The sequence below is a fragment of the Ambystoma mexicanum genome, chromosome 2p (assembly GCF_040938575.1).
Source record: "Ambystoma mexicanum isolate Mex_15411 chromosome 2p, UKY_AmexF1_1, whole genome shotgun sequence".
NCBI lineage: Eukaryota > Metazoa > Chordata > Amphibia > Caudata > Ambystomatidae > Ambystoma > Ambystoma mexicanum.
This window is the reverse complement of record NC_090923.1, coordinates 64,842,703-64,858,821: the sequence shown is the minus strand read 5'-3', so window position 1 is coordinate 64,858,821 and position 16,119 is coordinate 64,842,703.

The following is a 16,119-nucleotide window of genomic DNA, read 5'->3' as shown; positions in this document are numbered from 1 at the left end:
TTTGTCCCGTGGTCGAAGTGTTCAGGAGCGGTGCTCCCATACTTTTTATTTTTAAGTTTCACTGTTCCTATAGATTTATTTAAAAAAATAAACTGTTCTGGAATGGTTTAGTTTTAAATTAAAAGTGTAGGAAGAAGTTTAAACTTGCACGTCATTGCACTGCACTGAACATTCCCTTAAATAGCAGGTGTGTTTGTTTGGGGGCTTGGATTGTGGTGTGTGGGAGGGGGGGTGCAGCGATGGGGCTTGTGGAGAGTGGGGGCAGGGTAGCTGGGGACATAGTTCCACTACTTCTTTTCGTACACTTCGACCACTGCCCGAGTGCCATCTTAGGCTACGTGCCTTCAAATATAACCCAGACTTGGTAACCTCTGTGAAAAGGGAAGCGCAACAGTTTGCACTCGGAGGCCACTACAGCGGGACCATTGCCAGGGTGGCAATGGGTTGGTGGATGGGTTTCCCGATTATATGTCTGTGCCCCATAGATTGTCTGACTATTGACTTGCCCTGTTTGCAGACACTCGCGTCCTGCCTGTTCTCGCCGTAGCAGGGTGAGGTGCACCCTGCCCCTCTCTGCAGTGTCTCGCCTCCTTCTGGAGCCTCAAATGTGCACTCTTCGGTGTTAAAGTTCAGCTGCCACTCTGTATACCCTACATGGGGTCAGGGGTGGCTGGCCTATAGGGAACACTTGAGATTTCAGGGTGGGCCTCTTTTGTGTGGAAGCCTGTTTTATTTTCCATAGGAAAAGGGTTGGGCTTGCTGAAAATGTGTAATATGTGGCCACTTTGAAGAGTATTGCCATGGTTCCTCTTGGTTCCCAGTCCACCCCTGCCTCGGGTGATTGCACACAAGTCCGCTACAGGTGCATTGCAAGGCCAGGCTAACTCCTTGACCAAGAAGCCAGGTCTGGGTACGCTAGGGGCAGCTCTGAAGAGAGAATAGGGGACAGTGTAACCTTCTTGCAGGGATATGGCCTAGGACAGCTAGCAGAACGGACTGGAAAGCTGGTAGTTACACCAGGTGTAGCAAAAGTCACCATAAGGCACTAGAAATGCCTCTGCCTCGAACGCAGCAGGGTAATCTGGATATAATGATAAGACCGAGTGTTTGTAAAGCACTTTATACCAGATGCCACCAACTTCTAAGCACTCCGAAAATAGCGTTATGTTCCCCATGAAATGATGAAGGGCTGAGGGGACCGGAGTGGTGGGATTGGAGCTCGACAAAGGCAGGCTGGCCCCATGCATAGATGGAGAAGCAACGTGTAGGAACCTCGTGAAATACGCCACTGCTTAGTCTCGTGAGATTTCCCTCTGGACTCGGCGAGAGCCACGAAAAGTGCAAGACACGCATTCCTGAAGGCGCCAGAGCTCCGCAGCAAGTCGAGCTCTCAGCCCTGTTCTGCATTAACTGCATGTTGTTACCACAACAAATAAAGTTTTCAAATTCAGCAGGCTGATTTCCCGTTATTCTACTAAACAACGCCTTGTAGTCAGTCACAATATTAACTCCTGTAGCCTTCAATATCATAGCACAACACAAAAAAGATACTATAGCAGAACACCGGGTGCAACGAGACCACAACCTCAGGCGGAATGGGGGCTTCCGGGTCAAATGGTGGGCGCGGAGCTGCCTTCAGAGCAGAGGCGTTGCTAGGGGTGGGGGGGCTAAGGGGGCTATAGCCCCTGGTCATTTTGTTGTAGCCCGGGATAGAATCTCAGGAGCTACAACCCAAAGGCTAGCTAGCCCCCAGTCCTGACAGTTCCAGCCCCGGGTCTTTTCCAGACCTAGCAACATCCCTCCTTCAGAGACATTGTGCGGGCGGGGTAAATGTACTTGTATGGTGCCACATACCCGTTTTCTCCCAAAGGAAAGTTTTTGGGAAATAGTTTCAAATTAGCAATCGAAGTGTAATTGCCTGTGACATTGCCCAAGACATGGTATGTTGCAAATACAAAATATCCGTTTTGATGGTAGCTTCCAGCGTGGCATTCCTGTGCTTGAGTTGTGGTGTGTGGTTCAGTTCGTCAGTTGTTAGTTCTTGAGGCATTTCCAGCTGCATTGTACCACAATCCCATGTAAGACTGAGCGTCTTTGTGGTGTCAGTGGATAGCCAGAAGAGAGGCCCCAGGAAACCGACTAGAAACTGATGGACCTGAATTTTTGTAGTGATCCCGTAGCCTAACAACACATCTTGACACTCAACTCCAGCAGCAAAACAGCATAGGTGACACAATGTATACCAACTAAAGACAAATGTCTACACCGTGTCCCTAAACACCATAGTGACCCACCACAGAAACACCAACACAACTCTTCCCACTCCTTAAACACCACTCCGACAGATACCGCAGTCAACCACACAAAAACATTATGTTACCAACCTGGGGTCAGAATACAGAAAGATGGCACCGGTGCAAGTGCAAACTAGCCTGGTATTAGCACTGCAGCAAAGTTTGCTCTAGTTCAAAAAACATTTGTCCCACATTAAAAACCCCTTTCACTATTACAAGTGCAATTGTGCATGGTATTAGCACGATGGCCAAGTCTGCCTTTGAGCAACAACTTCTTCTTTCAATGCATTTTTGCAAAAGTGCAGAAATTGCCGTGGCGCCAATACGAAATGGTTTTAGCAGTAGGGAAAACTTTGCCCTGGTGCAAAAATGCATTGAAAAAAAAAAGTTTGATGCACTAGGACAGTTTTTGCTTTAGCGCTAATACCATGCCCAATGGAACTTGCCATGGTGCAAAGGTTTTCAAATGTGGCCCCAATGTTTTTTTGCACTATGGTAAACATTGCTCTTGTGCTAATATTGTGCAAAACTGCACTTGCACTGGTGCACAGTTTCAGTAATCTGGACCATGAAGCACACATTAACCACTGCTCTAAACAAGTCACATTACTTTAAAATGTATACTGCACAGAGGGGGCCTGTTACATCTGTTCTTACGTGCAATTGCACATATGGGCAGGGCCCCTATGTGCAATTTATTCATTTGCACTGTGAAGTTAAAGTTTGTAAATGCAGGCACAATCGCCTGTACACCTCAATTTGTTGAATTTGTAGTGCACATTGAGCGTGTGCCACATGCAATGTGTGCACGGCAAACAGTGTTTGCAATGGACTCCTTTATAATCCACCTGCTTTTAGGTGGTGTAAAAAGCACAATGGATTGGCTGTTTTTAAATCACCTTAATGGAAAAGAATGTTCATAATGAGCAGCTCAGTCGATGCAATTAACCAATTAGCTTGCAGACAGCTTTTCTTTATGTAGAAATTGCTGTTTTAAATCAGCTTAATATGACACACATTTAGATAACATAACGAATGGACCACTGTTGTAACTGCAAGTGTGTATATGCCCCTCCACAAATGCCTAAACATGTTCTAGTTGCACATATACGTTCTCTACCCTATCCCTCATACACCACAATGAGGCAAAACGTAAAAAACAAAACAAATGAGAGACCCACCAGTAATCTTGAAGGATATCATAACATATTAATTTTATGACAAAAACATTGTTACAAGGTTTGCGAATTGTCACGCAGCTGATGTCCACGCAGCACAACATACTATTGGCATTGGAGGCAATATGCTTGTGCATTGTAAAACGTAGACCTATTGTTTATTAAAAAAAGATTTAGGGTGCTATTCATGGAAATGGGCGCAGAAATCCTGCAAGCGCCACACGCCGAGAAGGACACTGCATGAGTCTGCGTGCAGGAAGAAAAATACGCACCATATGTAATCATGGAATTGACAGCGCAAAGTAACTGTATTCTCAGGTCGTGCCCGGAACGGCCCCGACACGCCCACATTCAAAGCATAAACAGCCAGAACAGCTACCTTTTGCGTGCTCCCACTGGGCACGAATACACACACCATTCAAACAGTGCGTGGGCTCCCCCAAAAGCCTCAGAGACTCAGGGACCATGCGCGGGGTCGCTCGTACCTGTATCCAGTACCACGATAACATGCGTATTTGAAATCATAACTCAGCAATAACTCGGGAAATCTGCGTGCAAACCCATGTAAAACGTTCCTGCACCCCCGCTACACCGCTTACGCGCACCCCTAAGTTACATTAGAGCCCGGATAGAGTACACGCACCCTGAAATCCAACATGCAAGTCCACCTGTTTGCTGAGAATCCTATGTGCGAGTGTACTTGCGCCTGTCTTTGGTTGGCGGATAATGTGAAGGACTTGCTTGGCCATTTCCCAGCCGAAATGGTGCGCGATCGAATCCATGCATATGTCACGTGCCATGCAATTGTTGGCATGCTACGGACTGCCTGCAGGCTGTCCCTCGAAAAGCCCACTTTATCGCAAGTTTTTCCCCATTTTTGGTGTTGCGCCTCCTACCCAGCCCTGTGCACACGCCACGCCCACGCTCTTCTTGGAGTCTCGTGCAAGGCCCTTGATGGCTCGCACAGACGTGCCGAGCCAGCACAAACTCCACGGAAGTACCGGAAAAGTACTGCGCCTTCGATTCCATTAATCAAGGAAGGAGGGTTTGCGCATAGTTACGCGCGCAATACCCTTTTTTTCTGCGCTGATAATACCATGAATCTGCCCCTAATAGTTTTTCAAAATAAAATGTATTTTCTTTAGCAATGGCGTGTTCATGTTCCTTGGTTGGAAGAATGAAATACAACAAAGTAGGGGTGTTCATAAAAAAGAAACATTTCTGAGAATAAGATTGTTAATTCCCTAGGTTTTGACCATACATCCAAACATGACAGTACATTCCCAAACACTACAAGTTGCCTGTCATTTAGGGCTTGTCTTTAAGGAAAGCCATGGTCTGACTTCTCCCATAAGCCAGGTGGGTTTGGATTTTCTAGTCACAGTCTCCATTTTGGTCAGTGGCATGCTGTGTGAATTGGGCCCACTGGCTTTTTATTTGTCCAGCCCTCTTTGAATCTAAGGGACGCCATTTAGCGGTTGCCAGGCTTTGCAGACAACTCCTCTGCTGCTTCCTATGAACTCCCCCGAGTCTCCATTGCCAATGCAAGCGCCTGAGGCGTAGTGAGGGTTTCTTGACAGGATGGTCCTGCACTGTAGACACAAGTGGGATTAAGGCAGAGGTCTCTTCCACCAAGGAATTTGTATTTATTTCTTAAGGGCTTTTCTTGAGTTTTCGCATACCCTCGACTCACTCTCATTTGGACGGTATTACCTGCCTTGCACATATCACCCTTCCAACACACCACTGTCTTCTATAGACTCAGAGGGCTCACCCGCCCAGGAAATATTTTAGAAACATTCAAAAACACCCATAGCACATCCTTGATTGCACCCACTTTGGAGAGATTTGTATGCTCCAAATGACCAGGACAAATTGTAAGCTATCATAGGTTATTGTGTACATCTAAAAAAATATTCAAAAGACACAATTCAATCAAATGCCCCCTTCGATTGCACCACAACACATAGATGAGACCCAATAAGAAATCTCCTCTGAGTACTCCATAGACACACAAATAAAAGATGTGATACAGGCACCGGCTTGTAGTCATCGTTTGACACAGGGGTTGTTGCATGTAATGGGGCAAAGATTTGAAGTGCCAGAATACAAAATAACTTTTTTTCATGTCCAACAAGCTGATATTTTAGAAATAAACTAGGCAGTTTAAAGAGAAAGGGGGTTTACTTTGTGATCCAAAGTGATATCAGGACAATTAAATTGCTACTTTGTGTGTGGGGCATTTGAGTACAGATGCACACATTGCAGTCGAATCACTCAAACATCCACACTTCTAGGAAGATTTGCCACAAGCCAAGGAATACACTTTAATGCATCAGAGTGGGTACCAGTAACTGACCAACTTGTTAAATAGCATACGGTACCTATCAAATTGTATTGAATTGTGTGAAAATGAAAGAGTTAGCCCCACCAGGATTCGAGCAAGTTAGTATGTACCCTTTTCCATCTGATGGGCAATGGCACAATGCATCCAATGCTATTGACGAAGAGGGTCATTCTAAAGCCTGATTAAGATAGTAACCCAGAAAAAAACATGTTTCTTGCCTTTCATCACTACTTAATGCACACTCCTATTTTGTAAAAATATACTCAAACAAATCTTTTAAGTAATTTTCCGTAGGTCCTGGTATTTGTATTGCATGCCATTCTGCATTCCTTTAAACATCATCAGTGCATCGCCACAAGACATGTCATCTTATAGGCCCCTGTCACTTATGAATGTGGACACAAAGATCTTCGCGAAAGTACTGGCAAACCGCATGCTACCCATACCACCCACGCTGGTGCATGCAGACCAAAGTGGATTTATCCCACAAAGGTCCACTGTCCTGAATTTACGCAGGCTATTCGGCTTAATGTCACAAATAAACCCAAACAAACAGGCGGTTGCTGTGTCCCTCGACGCTGAGAAGGCGTTTGATTCGGTTTCTTGGGAATATCTCTTGTCAGTACTGGAGGCGTTTGGAGTGGGCCCCAACTTCATTAAACATGTCAGGATATTGTACACTGCCCCTGGGGTGAAAGTGTGCACAAACAGAACCACTTCTGGGTTGTTCGAGCTGGGTAGAGGCACTAGACAGGGGTGCCCTTTCTCTCCCATTTCATTTGCTCTAACGATAGAGCCCATGGCAGCGGCTGATCGATTGTGGCATAAAAGCAAAGGTATCACACTGAAGGGAGCCACCTAATTAACATCACTATATGCAGACGATAAACTTCTATATGTTTGTGAGCCTGATAAGAACATTGCCCCCATAATGGCAGACATCGACGAGTTCGCTGAAGACTCTGGATACACAGTAAACAATGCTAAGTCAGAAATGTTCCCGCTCACCCCCTCCACAAAGTGCCCTGCGCTGGCGTTAAGTGGTCGGAGCGACATATTAGATACCTAGGGGTGTTGGTCTCGGGGAGTAGACAAACCCTATATGCTGATAACCATGACCAAACGCTGCAAGCACTTAACAGAAAACTACAGGTCTGGAGGCACCTCCCTATTTCACTGCATGGCAGGATTGCAATTCTCAAAATGATTGTACTTCCAAAACTACTATATTTATTTGTAAATATCCCTATATGGCCAGGTAAGGACTTTTTTTCCAAACTCCGATATTTGGCAGTGGCATTTCTTTGGAATGGAAAGGCGGCCAGGATTAGTTGGGAAAAGATGACAGAAGCATATGACACTGGCGGAATTGCGGCACCAGACTTCGAGTTATACTATTTGGTGGCACAGGCACATTCGCGAAATATTGGTATGATGCAGTAGATAACTCACCCCACACATGGATAGAGGCACACACCACCTCGCCTACGGATATTCGATCAGTTATTCTTGACAAACGGCATACAGATTCATGCGAATATGACCCTGTGAGTTGTACTGTGAGAGCCTTGGGGGCAATATGCAAGAGACTGAAACTAGAGATACCCTATAACCCTGAGTTTCCCCTATGGAATTACCCTAATATTCCCCCCACATTTGACACAAGCATACAGGAAACCTGGGACCCCACTAAAGAAATGAGGGTAGGAGATATGTACATAGATGGGAAGTTCGCGACCCTGGCAGAATTCACGAGAGCTACGGGAGGAGGCCCGCTCCGAACACTACAATATTATCGAATGAGATCTGCGTATCGGGCACGATGGCCATCCTTCCCTGAGGAACCCCCCTCCCGCCCATGCATACAACTGGTTACAACACCAGGAGGGTTGGGGATTTCCAAATTGTATACGTCGGTACAGACCCACACCCCCACGACAAACCGGGTTAAAGAAAAATGGGAATTAGATATACAAATGCTGATACCCGATGACAAATGGGTTAGATACTGTGCACTCACGAAAAGGGTATCACTTAATGCGGGACTGCGCCAAATACAATTCAAAATGCTGAATAGGTTGCACACACACCTGCCAAAATTGCCAAATTCACACCGGATGACTCAGGCAACTGCCCCAAAATGCGGGACTCTGCAAGCGGGATCCTATCATATGTACTGGGAATGCCCCGCTTTGGTACGGTTCTGGAGATGGTGGCTGAAATGCTTGCAGAGATTACGCAGATCCCCCCCACATCTGGCTCCTCAAAAATATTTGTTCAGAGATATTGGGAAATGTTCTGAAAAAATTAGAAGGCTGTTTAATGTGTCATGTGCTGTCGCCAAAATGTGTATATTGCAGGCAAGGAAAAGCCTGGTGGCCCCGAGCATGAACACTTTCCCGCGTGAATTGACATACATGAATGAATGCGAGCAACAGTATGTTCTAACCCAACCAAGCACACGCCGGCCAAAGGACATGTGGGGCCCCTTCAGGGCGTACCTATGAGAACTGCTTTCGGACAGTGAAACATCCATGTAAACTGTATATTGTTTGAAGGTTCATAATGATATTACTGTAAGATATGCCAAATGCAATGCTGAGTAAATGCTGATGTATCTGTCGAGACCACCAATAAAAAGATGTTTAAAAAAAAAACATCATCAGGCATGACTACCTGTCCTAGAATGCAATATGAAGTGACATTACTTCACACCTGACTTGGCACAGATTGGATTCTTGCCAAAATACCCTATCAGTTTACTATTTTGAGATATGCATGCAACCCAGGAGAGCTTGTGTGATAAATCACATGCCTGTAGTTATTGCTTTGATGCATGCAAGTACCTTGGAATTGTGCATAATATGCATAGCATTTGTAAATCACAAGACAGAGGTGATTAGAGTCCTTTCTACATGTGCCGATTTAAAGCCTCCTGCTTGTGTCCGAACTGGGAATATTCATGGCTATTATGGGGCATTATTTGTGTTTGTTTTTTATAAGCAGTGTCTTTCTGTAGAGGCTCTGAGTGTTTCCCTTCATAGCAGAGCACTCCATTTGTCACGTGGTGCCCACATGCACACTTGTACACCTAAACCCGAAGTCCAAGATGGTGCATACTGTGTAACAAGATGTCGGTTTAATCCTGTGCAGAACTTAATTAGTCTCGAGTGAAACTGGGGTGCAGACCGAGACCTCCCGCTGATGGGGAGCTCTGGGTTTCTTTTTCTACTCTGCTGACATCTGTTCCCTCTGAGATAGTGTGTGGCCTTTTTAAGTGTGTTCATATATCTTCCCAATGGGAAAAGTATTCCTATAAATCATGAGTAGTAGCAGCTGCCCACCCCAGGCATATACCGGCCCATACATGTAATTGGACCGGTTAAGCCATTGGGAAAATTGGGTGGGCCTTGCCAGTCAGGATACAGCTTGTCTACGCCGCTGCCCCAGTACAACTAAAGTATCCTTTGCAATGTAGACATTAGGACGGATGTCCCAACTGTGAAGAATCCTGTAGATCCCTCACTGAAACCCTCCCTAAAGTCTCCTCCTAGGTGGCCAGGGGAGGCCAGACGTTTCCTGATCCCAAACCTCGGGGTAGTGTACTGCGAGAGGACCACCTGGGTGGAGACAGCACCCAGTGTAGTGAGGGGAATCTGTGAGGTGAGACGCAGTATTTTTCCTCTGAAGGGGACATTCTTAGCACCATGCCAGAAGAGGACATGGCTGACTGTCAGTTTAATATCTCTCAACCTCCTGGAAAAGCTAAGGTTTTGACAACTAAAGACACAATCTTGTTTATCCCTAAAATGACATGTCCTTTTCAATATCGAGGGTACACTATCAGTAATAGCCAAAGTGTTGCCTTCTCTACCACATCTTCCCCTGATGGAGTTCAAACGTATGGCCCCTCTGTTAAAAATATTAAGGAATTAGATCTGCCCTTAAAAAGTCACCAGAAGTAGAACAATCTCATTCTGAGAAAATAAACTATATGTCCCAGAATCCCATTTCTTCTCCAGGGTCAGGCCATTAACAATAATGGCCTGCACCCGAAATGAATTGCCCCAGCTGAGGAGCATAAAAGGCTTCAGCAGAATGGGGAACAGGGAGAGAGCTGGAGAAGGAGTTGGAGCCGGAGCTGGAGGGGTGGCAGTAGTAGCAGAAGGAGAAAAGCACCAGGCTGGTAGTTCATGAGAAAGTGTATCACTTAAGGGACGCCGGAACAGAGAGGGAGGAGATTACACCTGCAAGTTCTGAGAGGGTCCTGTGTTCACAAACTCTGCTTGGCCGTGGCTGCACTGAGATAGATGTGCTGAAAGTGAAGGTCTTCTCAGGTGTGCCTAGTAGCTGTGATTGCAAAGCCGTGCTGAAGCCCGAGGCCCATGGCAAGAAGGAAGCCGAGAGACAGAGGAGTGCAGGAGACTCCAAGTTGGCATGGCCAGACAGGAGACAACCGTGCTGTAGAGGGTGTGGGTTCCAAGTGTGCCTAAAGCCGTAGAAGTAGAAGTCAGGAAGTCAAAGCAGCCAGCAAGCGCTGTGTTCCTGGAGCTGGTGAGTGAAGCTTGGCATTCAGATTTACTCCTAAACACTCTCTGGTAACTGTTACCAGCTCTGAAGTGGCTTGCTTACGAGCAGAAGCAAGAAGATGTCATTAGTTTTATTGAAAGTTGTTCTAAACACAGAAAATGTATCACACACACTTTTACCATCAGCTATAGAGCTATAGTGCTCGCATATAAAGGAAAGCTTTCATTTTGAATTGTCCAATGTTTCAACATTATCAGAGTGGTTGCGTGTCTCCAATTAAGGAAGAAATGTTTTTGAAAGTCTCTGAAACACTGAAGCTGATATTCACAACTTGTTGGACGGTCGTAAAATATCACGGAAAGGTTGCGTGTAACCAATTATACTTTCTCGACCAGAGTAGAAAGCATCACTATATTAATCGATGGATATACCTACCTTTAAAGACAATTGCAGTTGAAATCTACATGAAAGAGTGGTCACGTACACCTAGACTGGATTTATTTCTAAACCTGAACCATGTAGCTTTACAAACAAACATTCTTTTGACACAGGAGTTGTTATAGTATTGAGAACAAGCAACACCCAAGTGGCAGACCCTTCCTATACTGAAGAGACCCTTGTTTGAATCCATCTATCTAACGGGTAAAGTTGTTAAAGGTCCAATGTCCTCTGATACAAGTGAGACATTGTTATCTGAAGTTAAGAGTGTGGCAATACAACTTCAGGGTAGCTACTGGAACTAAGAAGGTGTCACAAAGCTGCCAAAGGGAGCTGGGTGCTTGTTAGAAAATCAAGCCCATACTCTGTGACGCAAAGGCTGTATAAGTTGGGAGAAAGACAGTCTGGGAGCAGGAGCAGGTTATCCTTGTGGCAGGAAAGCAGATGGAAGGGGCAAAGAGACTGCCCTTTTCTGAGAACATAGGAAAGAAGAGTGCCTTGCCTACCTGTAGAGGTCAAAATGTCTTGTCTTTAAATGCCTAACTATTCACACATACAAAGTTGAAGACGAAGTACCAGAACTGTGGTGGTCAGTAGATGTAACATTGAAAGTGCTTGAAGTAGTGGTATACTATGGAAGCAAGGTGTCTGTATCCACAGTAATGTAAGTAGAAGGGTGGTTAAGTGGTGAAAAACAATCCAAGAAAAAGCATCCTGACAATTATACCAGATGTACTGCAGGAGGTATGAACCTTTTCAGCATTGAAGAAGAAGTGGCCCACCTATTTTTATAATTGTATAAAATCAATCTTGGTAGAGAGACCGCCAGGATTACCATTGGTGCTATTTCCTTGGTTGAACTTGGAAAGGGATCTTTTGGAAAGGGAAGCTGGAGAACTGTTACCATAAGTTGTTTGTTTGGTGAAAGTTTATTTAATTTGGAACTTGCAAGAACTGGTTCAAGACTTTATTCTTCAATTTGAAAATGTGGGGATATTGACTTTCCACAATCCTGGGGAAGGGAATTACCCGGGACAGGTGAAGGTCATCTTAATCACTGGCTGTTTATTAATTATTCATGCATGCTGTTCATCTTTTATTTTAAAAGTTTTGGTTGTTTAGTGTGAGGGCCAGTTTGTTTCTGTTAGGAGTGATTCCCTTAGATATTAGACTATGTATGGATCTTCCTGATAGAGTAGGTTTAGCAAGGATGTATTTAAATTGAATTGAATTGAATTGATTGTTTATTGGTATAGTGCCTATACACAATGGGTAATGTCCATTAAAATGATGCATGTTGAGAAACCTGCAAGCAGTTGTCCAGCTCGCATTACTGACCCCTCACACAACCCTCTGACTTCTGAACTCCCTGCCCTGGGGCTCAAACTGCCTGGGCACAAAAATGGATTTTGACTGTGGCCCCTCGGAGTGTGGGACACAGTTTCTCCCCCACCCAATCTTAGAGCATATACATGTACATCCTTAGGGCAAAACTAGTCCATTTGTTATATGCTATAGGGTGGTGATGGCCGCCCCACAGTTAAGCTAAAACCTATTTGCATTGACTTTTCTCAAAATTCTATTGCTAATAACCTTTGACCCGCTAAGCAATGTGAATGCAATGTTCAAAATGAAGTGTCCTGCATGAGCCCTCCAAAACGGAAATGAAGGAAAATGTGTCAAACGGTTCAAATGTTATTAAGAAACCATAAAAAAACAATGTTTGGCCTATTCTCATTCCTATCCCCAGAAAGAAAACAGTTCTGCCATCAAACTCCTGTAGCCCTCAAACTTCTGGTGTATTTGCATCATGAGGGCAATGCGCTGCCGATAACCATTTTTTTTGTTTGGTATAAAACCATCCTGTAGTTCTTTTTAACAATCCAAGGAGAATGGGGGGGGGGGCTCTGCTCCCAAAATAAATCGTTTATGTATCTCCCATGGTGCATTTCAGCATCTGAGGGTTTCCAGAAATTAAAAACATACATCTTGTCTTTACAGTGATGTGAGCAATTTTTCCTGTAATTTCGCGATAACAATCGAGGTAATTTTGCTGTAATTGTGGGATACATTTATACAGGAACAAAGAGGGGGTCCCAAAAAACTCTTTATTTTGTATCAGTGAATTTTAGTTAATCTAAACTTTTCAAACATCACACATACATACATATTACAGTTTAAATAATGCAATTACATAAGATAAAACATTGATAAAAACATACATCAAGCATGCATCCCATTTAGGATCAAAAATAAAGAAACTTCTAGCCACCATTCTTAATTCGTCACCTAAAAACGATTCACTTATTTTTTGCAAAAAAATTAAAAACCCTCTACTATATGATTTCTTATTGATATCCTACATTTATACTAAAGACACAATTCTATTCAAATCTTTTCAACCTCTAAAATCAAGGGCTCAATGTATTATTATTATTATTATTATCGTTTATTGTGTTTCAGTATAAAAGTTTCCACAAATGTAAACATGACATGGAAAATAAAAATGAAATTAAGATAAGATTCATCAGAACAAAAGTACAAGATGCAAATATAATATAAAAATAGAAATAAATTAGAATAAAATTACAGTAGTAGCTCATGATAAGGTTGATTGAGTGACTGAGCAGTACATGCACGCAGGTACATAAACAGATACAGAAACCCACCCGTACATCTATAGGCAAACACAACCACATACATATACATGTATACCCCAATTATTCCTGTCCACCTCTATTCCTTTAGGCCTGTGCAGGGCTCCTTGAGTGCCGGCCCATCAGAAGGCTCATTCAGGTTGAATCGGAACTGCCAACCAATGCTTTTCCATCCTTAGCCAAACCATATGGAGGTTCAGATGCAAGGATCTATTCACTGTATTTAAACATCTCGAGCACAATGGCTCAGTCAAAATGCATCTCGACAAATGCGACATAATTGTTCCGATTTCTGCGTCATATTTCTACGGCCCACTACCGAGCGTTCCGGATCAAAACCACAGCTCTTTAATGTGGATTGTTATGGTGTTGCTTGCTGGACGGATTGTGGTGATGGAGTATGGAGTGTGGGATGAGTAACAATCTGATGGGAATGCTCATGTTGTGAGAATGTCATCACTGTTTACTTTTGTTGGGATTCCACAGTTCAGCAGTTGGAGAGCAGTCGTCTCAGTTGTGGCTGTGCTTGTCTGTGCTGGGGGTCCTTTTGTGTATAGCTCATCAATAAAGCTTGTGAAGGAGTCACAAAGTTTTCCTGCTTGTTGTGATTTAACATGGATAAATGGGAGAAATGTTTCCCCAGTCCCATAGGTTTCTTTCTTCCTTTCTTTCTTTCTTTCTTTCTTTCTTTCTTTCTTTCTTTCTTTCTTTCTTTCTTTCTTTCTTTCTTTCTCTCTTTCTTTCTTTCTTTCTTTCTCTCTTTCTTTCTTTCTCTCTTTCTTTCTCTCTAGTAACGACAACTCCCAATTTGAAGATGAGTCAATTTCCTCAAAATATCTGTGTATCTCTAGTTCGAACGTAGACTTCCAATCTTCCATAATAACTTCACAACATGTTAAGTGAAGGAAGTGCGTCTCAGGGGCCAACTTGGATTGCAAATAGAGATGTGCACAATTCTTCATTACCGTCGCACATAGGGAATTAAGCCCTAGCTCAAGGCGAATTATTGCCATGGTGATGCAACTGGGAAGCCCCACAATTCTACGCCAGAACTTTCCCTCTTTTGTAATAGCCAGTTAATGTCCAGGGCAATCATACTCTCTAACCTGTATAAAATGGCAGGAAGTAAGCACTGTCTATATAGTCTTCTGGCACCCTCAAGTGTGTAACACCCCACCCTTTTAATAAACTGCAGGTCGCAGCAGTCAACTGGCCCGCTTTCTTAATATGTCTGACCTTACATGATAAGTTACCTGGTTTCATATTTAATTAAACTCTGAGGCACTTATACTCATTAACGTATTCAATATGCTCCTCATTTACTACCAGGCTTGGCCGAGCGGGACTTCTGGCTGACAATAACGTCAACTTAATCTTTGTCACATTTATTTTCAATGAGTTGAGCTCTGCATAATTCCAGGGGGCCTCAGCTATACGGCTTAGGCCTGAAAATGTGTGACTCACCAGGACCAAATCATCAGAATACATTATAACTTGACAGTGCTCTGAACGCATCTTTGGAGGACAGGTCACTATCTCAGCCAGAGTCCTTGATTGGTCCGGCGGGTAAAGATTAAATAGTAGAGGAGCCAATGAGCATCCTTGTTTGACTCCTCTACCTCCGAAAATAGGTGCAGACAAGGTCCTCTCCCCATCTAACCTTACCCTTACCGTGTTATTTGAGTGGAGTAGTTTCACAAATTATAGATCTCCCGGGCATCATTATCTCAATTTTCTCCCAGAGTTTCACCCTATCACCGGAGTCAAATGCAGAGCTAAAATCCACAAACAGGCCATATAGTCCCGGGGCTCCAACCACCCGCACTCCCTCAGTCATATGGTCCATAAGCCAGAGGCACTGGGTAGCACAGTCTCTTGACTGAAAAACACACTGGAACCTGTTCAATCGTCCCGCTCCCTCCACCCATTTCTGTAATTCCTTCAACAGAAAAGTTGAAAAGATCTTCCCAGTGCAATCCAACATAGATAGTAAATGGTAATTCCACAGGGAAAGGGAGGAGACTCTCTTAAATACGGGGATCAGGATAGTCGTACACCACGAGTGCATATCACCTATAGACTTTTCCAGTTCGGCTTCATGACTCAACTGCTACATGCTAAGGTGGGTTTGATTTTCTTCCATCGCTCCCTGTTGGAATTTTTAAGGGGGGGTTATCCGGGTGTTTCCCTAATCCGGCTAGCGATCTAAAAGCCATTCATTGTGTTTTTTTTGTAGTAACGCCTAAGGAGTACTGCGTTTATCCTTTGACTCCCCTTTGCTGAGTTGTCCGCCCCCACATGATCCGATTCGAGGTAATTTTGTTGCCTTGTTACACTGGTTCATGAGCCACATGTGGGTTCTTTTTGGAGACTTATACAGCATTTGTAGCGGACTCTATTCTCCTTTTTTATCTCACGACAGGTCTTGTGATTGATTCAAGCTTATTGGTCGAATATAGGAAATACAAATGTACCTCTCTCCTGAAGAAAGTTCTGTGCATCTGACATATGAACTGAAACATGTCAAGACTGTATGAATATGTAAAACACCAGAGCTGTTGAAATTGATACTTGTGCTAATCTACTGCAAATTGTACACAGTGATTTATCACTGATTTTTGTATTTACATTTACAATTAATTTCCCACTAAGAGGTTTCCGTTTCCTATGAGATA